Source organism: Pan troglodytes, chromosome 6 (assembly GCF_028858775.2).
Source record: "Pan troglodytes isolate AG18354 chromosome 6, NHGRI_mPanTro3-v2.0_pri, whole genome shotgun sequence".
NCBI classification, from domain to species: domain Eukaryota; kingdom Metazoa; phylum Chordata; class Mammalia; order Primates; family Hominidae; genus Pan; species Pan troglodytes.
Window position 1 is genome coordinate 72,048,889 of NC_072404.2, and position 6,463 is coordinate 72,055,351.

Genomic DNA, 6,463 nt, shown 5'->3' on the forward strand with positions numbered 1-6,463 from the left:
CAATGTCAGCGGTAGCTCCTGAGATGCAGATAGGGGAACTGAGGTTCACAGGGCTGGAGTCAGTCCCCTAATACCTGCATTTTCCCAGTGGCATCCTGACACAACCACTTGTATCTTGGTGGAAAGTGAGTAGCACAGTATGAGTCCCCAGTCTGGTGCTATGCTCCAAGGGTTCTTGAAGTCAACAGCCATGTTAGTGTCAGGGTTCATGAGAACAAAGGAGCTCTCCCACAGTTCAGACTGTGGCAGTCCACAGGAGAAATGTAGGCTGTGGAAACATTTCCTACTTACCTGTCCTCAGCAATGCTGAGCCCCTCCAGGTTCCTAGCAGGTATCTGCTGAGTTGGCCTCTTGCTTCCTTTTCCTTCGGTTCCTCAGGTTTTCTCTGTGAGTTCTCAATTAGGTTCTAGTGTTCTTTCCTTGATATTCTGTTTGAGGTATAATTACCAGTTCACAATATTTATTGTTCTTTCTAAGGAGAACTGGCATCCAATGTCACTAGTTTACCATCTTGAGCCCCTTTCCTTTTTTAAATATTTTATCTACATGTATGTTTTCACAACTACCATGCAATGTAACGATGTCAAGTTGTACAAATGTGCATAATTTTTGTTACTGTTGATACTGAATAACCTGATTTTGTTTCCTTTTTTGCACATTATTTAAAATATTAGATAGTGGATAAGATACCATCTCACACAAGTTATAAAGGTTATTATTAAAAAGTTAAAAGGTAACAGATGCTGCTGCCGGGCACGGTGGCTCACACCTGTAATCCCAGCACTTTGGGAGGCCGAGGTGGGTTGATCACGAGGTCAGGAATTCGAGACCATCCTGGCCAACATGGTGAACCCCATCTCTACTAAAAATACAAAAATTAGCTGGGCATGGTAGCACATGCCTGTAGTCCCAGCTACTCTGAAGGCTGAGGCAGGAGAATCACTTGAACCTGGGAGCCAGAGGTTGCAGTGAGCCAAGATCGTGCCACTGCACTCCAGCCTGGCAACAGAGCGAGACTCCATCTCAGAAACAAAAACAAACAAACAAAAAGTAACATGCTGCAAAAGTTGTGGTGGAAATGGAATGCTTGTACACTGCTGATGGGAATGTAAATTAGTCCAGACATTGTGGAAAGCACTGTGGTGATTTCTCAAAGAACTACAAACAGAAGCACCATTTGACCCAGCAATTTCATTATTGGGTACATAACCAAATAAATATAAATTATTTTATCATAAAGACACACGTACACACATGTTCATTGCAACATTATTCACAATAGCAATATCATGGAATCAACCTAAATGTGCATCAACAGAAGACCAGATAAAGAAAATGTGGTACATACACCATGGAATACTACATATCCATAAAGAAGAATGAGATCCAGTAATTTGCAACAACATGAGTTGCAGGACATTATGATAAGTGAAATAAGCCAGGAAAGGAAATGCAAACATTACATGTTCTCAATTATTTGCGGAAGCTAATAATTAAAACAATTAAACTCATGGAGATAGAGAGTAGAAGGATGGTTATTACAGGCTGGGGAGGGTAGTGGGGGGGGGTTGGGAAGAAGTGGGGATAGTTTATGATACAAAAAGTAGTTAGAAGAAATGAAAAAGACCTGATATAACACAACAGGGTGACCATAGTCAATAATAATTTAATTGTACATTTTAATATATCTAAGAGTATAATTGGATTATTTGTAACACAAAGAATAAATGCTTGAGAGGATGGATACTTCATTCTCCATAATGTAATTATTATATATTGCATGTCTGTATCAACATATCTCATGTATTGCATAAATATATACACAAATATATATTTAAAAATATTTTTGGCAGGGCGCGGTGGCTCACACCGCCTGGCCAAAAATATTTTTAAATATATATTTGTGTATATATTTATGGATTTTTGTGTATATATTATGGATATTTATAATCCCAGCACTGTGGGAGGCTGAGGCAGGGGCGGATCACGAGGTCAGGAGTTCAACACCATCCTGGCTAACACGGTGAAACCCCATCTCTACTAAAAATACAAAAAATTAGCTGGGCGTGGTGGTGGGCGCCTGTAGTCCCAGCTACTCGGGAAGCTGAGGCAGGAGAATCCCTTGAACCTGGGAGCTGAAGATTGCAGTGAGCTGAGATCGCACCACTGCACTCCAGCCTGGGCAACAGAGCAAGATTCTGTCTCAAAAAAAAAAATTTATGAGGAATCATAATAATATTTTCATTTTTTTTTTGTTAGAGGTACAAAAGTTCTACAAATTTAACAATACAGATTTGTATATTTAACACTTTACAAAAAAATGGAGTTAATAATTGAAAATGAAAGAAAATAATGGCTGGAGCCTTGTGATGGGTAATCAGGAATTTTTGTATAATTTCCATATTTTTGTTTACATTTTTAACTGCCATAATAAGTTTTAAATAAAAAATTTAAGTTATTTTTAATAAAACCTTCAAATACTGAACATTAGCCATGTTATGTAATAAAAAATAGGCAGATATCTTCTCATAAATTACAGTAATAAATTTAGAGATTAGTATCAGATTTGGGTATTGAGATTGGTTTTGAAGAAGCAATGAATGTGCAGCTTTTGCATTAGCAATAGGCTACTCTAACTGTAGAGACGGGTGCCATCAACCAACTTTATGTTAGATTGCTTCTCCAAATATTTTTAATTAATTAATTTTTAATTTTTCCTCATTCTATGATGACATCATTACTTATTTGTAACAATTGAGTTACAGTAGTCTTCTGTAAATGACTTCAGTTTTCTAGTCTAGTAAAACCAGGTGGTTCCTATCCATAAATACTCCTTACAAACTGTTTTCTTTTTGCTTACGTAACCTCTATGATGTTTTTGGTCGCACTTGTGTCCTCTTGTGATATTTAAAGTATCTTCTTCTTCTTTAATACTTATTAAATCAGCAGAAATAACTTTGGTGTTAAAAGTCTGTTACTTGGATTTCTTAAAGTCAGAAGCTATTTTAATACTTTTGGCATGTTAATTTTTGATAGGCTTTAATGGGATATAATTTACATAATACAATGACATTTTCATTGTAAATATCAATTTTTTTATTTTTGATTTTTTTTTGAGACGGAGTCTTGCTCTGTCGCACAGTCTGGAGTGCAGTGGCTGGATCTCGGCTCACTGTAACTTCTGCCTCCCGGTTCAAGCGATTCTCCTGCCTCAGCCTCCTGAGTAGCTGGGACTACAGGCATGCGTCACTACGCCCGGCTAATTTGTTTGTACTTTTAGTAGAGATGGGGTTTCACCACGTTGGTCAGGCTGGTCTCGAACTCCTGGCCTCAAATGATCCGCCTGTCTCGGCCTCCCAAAGTGCTGGGATTACAGACATGAGCCATCGCGCCCAGCCTGTTTTTAATATTATAACAGAGTTACATATTGATAATCACAACTAACTTTAAAATATGTTCATCATCTCAGAGTAAAATCTGTCTTGTTTTCATTCACTCTCCACCATCACCCAGGCCTTAGACATCCATTAGTTTATTTTCTGTCTACCAATGAGCTTTTTATGGACTCTTCTTATATGTGGAATTATAAATTATGTAATCTTTTTGAAACCTAGTTTGTTTCGCTTAGTTTACTATTTTTGAGGTTTATTTCCAATGTAGCATGGATTATTGCTTAATTCCCTTTGACTGCTGAGGATTTTATTGCATAAATATGACACATATTTTTTCACTAGCTGATGGATATTTGGATGGTATTCCCCTTTGGCTCTTATAAACATTGCTGCTATGAACATTCACATACAAGTCTTTGTGTGACTTAGGTTTTCATTTCCTTTGCATACATATGTGGAGAAAAATTTCTGAGCCATGTGGCAATTCTGTGTTTAAAATTTTGAAGAATTGCCAAATTGTTTTATAAAATGACTACATTATTTTACCTTTCCAGCTGCAATGCATAGAAATTCCATACTTTCCACATTTGCCGACACTTGTTATTGTCTCTTTGTTATAGCCAATATAGTGTGTTCATTATTATCTCATTGTGATTTGATTTTTATTTTCCTAATAGCAAAATATATTGAGCATATTTTTATGTTCATTATTAGCAATTCGTATATCTTCTTTGGTAAAACATATATTCAAGTCCCTTGACCATTTTTAATTGGTAATTTGTCCTTTTATTATTGACATACAAGAGTTTGTTTTGGTTTTGTTTGTATTCCGGATACTAGAGCCCGAGAAGATATGTAATTGGAAATATTGTCTCTCATTATGCAGCTTAGATTATATATTCTTCTTGGTGTTTGGAAAAAAATGTTTTTCAATTTGATGAAGTTTATCAGTTTCTTCTTGATTATGCTTTTTTGTTGTGTTATTTAAGAAATCATTAGTTGCCAGGAAGCGGTTGCCACAGAGCTGAGCCGTTTTCCGCGTGGGCAGGGGAAAGTCCCGGATTGTGGTGTCGCCATTTTTGCTGCCCAGAAGCAGAGCGAGAGGCAGAGACACTATCCGCTTCCATCGGTCGCGCAGACCCTGTGGGAGCGGCTGCCGCTGTGGATGATCGAGAGGATCTGGTACCAGGTAAAGCTGGCCGAGCAGGCTGAGCAATACAATGTGCTCTGGAACTGAACTGGCAGTATCTTCCAAGAAATGGTGTAGTCAATGAAGAAAGTAGCAGGGATGGATGTGGAACTGACAGTTGAAGAAATAAACTTCCCATCTGTTGCATATAAGAATGTAATTGGAGCTAGAAGAGCCTCCTGGAGAATAATCAGCAGTATTGAACAGAAAGAAGAAAACAAGGAAGGAGAAGACAAGCTAAAAATGATTTGGGAATATCAGCAAATGATTGAGACTGAGCTAAAGTTACTCTGTTGTGACATTCTGGATGTACTGGACAAAAACCTCATTCCAGCAGCTAACACTGGCGAGTCCAAAGTTTTCTATTATAAAATGAAAGGGGACTACCACAGGTATCTGGCAGAATTTGCCACAGGAAATGACAGGAAGGAGGCTGTGGAGAACAGCCTAGTGGCTTATAAAGCTGCTAGTGATATTGCAATGACAGAACTTCCACCAATGCATCCTATTCGCTTAGGTCTTGCTCTCAAATTTTTCTGTATTCTACTACGAAATTCTTAATTCCCCTGACCATGCCTGCAGGTTGGCAAAAGCAGCTTTTGATGATACAATTGCAGAACTGGATACGCTGAGTGAAGAAAGCTATAAGGACACTATGGACTTCAGGCATGCAGGGTGATGGTGAAGAACAGAATAAAGAAGCGCTGCAGGAGGTGGAAGATGAAAATCAGTGAGACATAAAAGCCAACAAGAAAAACCATCTCCGACCACCCTGCTCTTCCCTATCCCACCCCTTGGCAACTCCCCATTGTCACTGAGAACCACCAAATCTGACTTTTACATTTGGCCTCAGAATTTAGGTTCCTGCCCTGTTTTTTGTTTGTTTGTTTGTTTGTTTGTTTTTTAAACAGTTTTCAAAAGTTCTTAAAGGCAAGAGTGAATTTCTGTGGATTTTACTGGTCCCAGCTTTTAGGTTCTTTAAGACACTAACAGGACCGCATAGAGGCTTTTTCAGCATTACTGTATTGTCTCCGTGCCAGATGTGGCAAGATTACCATTAGAAATGGAAATTACCTTTGAAAGCCATTAGGTGACGCTTCTAGGTGATGCAAGCGTCTAAGGGAGATATTAATCACACTATAGAGGCAAAAGTGGTATCATTTTTCAGTTTTTCTAATTGTTTAAACCGTATTTTATACCAATGTTTGAAAGTAACTCGGTGTTAGCTTGAGATGGTTAAAGTTTGTTTGGGGAGAGAGTTTTGAAATGGTTTTGCTGTAAAAAGTTTTTCAAACTCTACTGAAATGTTGCTGAAAAGCATGGTGCTGGTAACAGTTCAACAATCGTGGCTGCTCATTCTTGCCTACTTTTACTCTCCCACTGAAGCGGGTTAGCGTTGCAGGTGGTATGGAAAAGGGCCTGCATGCGTGTTCAATTATTTGTTTCCACTCCTTCTCCATCCCCCTACCTGCTTCCCCTCACTCCTCCCCTCTTCTAGCTCAATCACTTTTGTTCAGTATGTGTAACTTGAAGCTAATTTGTTCTACTGGATATCTGACTGGAGCCACAGATACAGAATCTGTATTGTTCTTACTGAAACACAGTATGGAATTAACATTAAACTTAAATAAAACAAACCTAAATGTAAAAAATAAATAAATAAATCGTTATTGAATAAAAGATTATAAAAATTTACTTCTGCATTTCTTGTAAGGAGTTTGTCATTTTAGCTCTTACATTTAGCTTTACAGCTCATATTAAGTATTTCAGTATGTATTTGATTTGAGATGGGGTCTGACTTCTTATTTTAAACGTTTATAGCCAATTTTCTTAGAAAAATTCTTGGAAAAGATGTTTCTTCCACATTGAAATTTTTTGGAAC

At 37.8% G+C, this 6,463-nt stretch overlaps 1 pseudogene; it reads left to right on the plus strand.

The window, feature by feature from the left end:
- Positions 1-4,436: 4,436 nt before the first annotated feature.
- On the plus strand, positions 4,437-6,213 carry LOC107976136 (14-3-3 protein epsilon-like; annotated as a pseudogene).
- Positions 6,214-6,463: the final 250 nt, after the last annotated feature.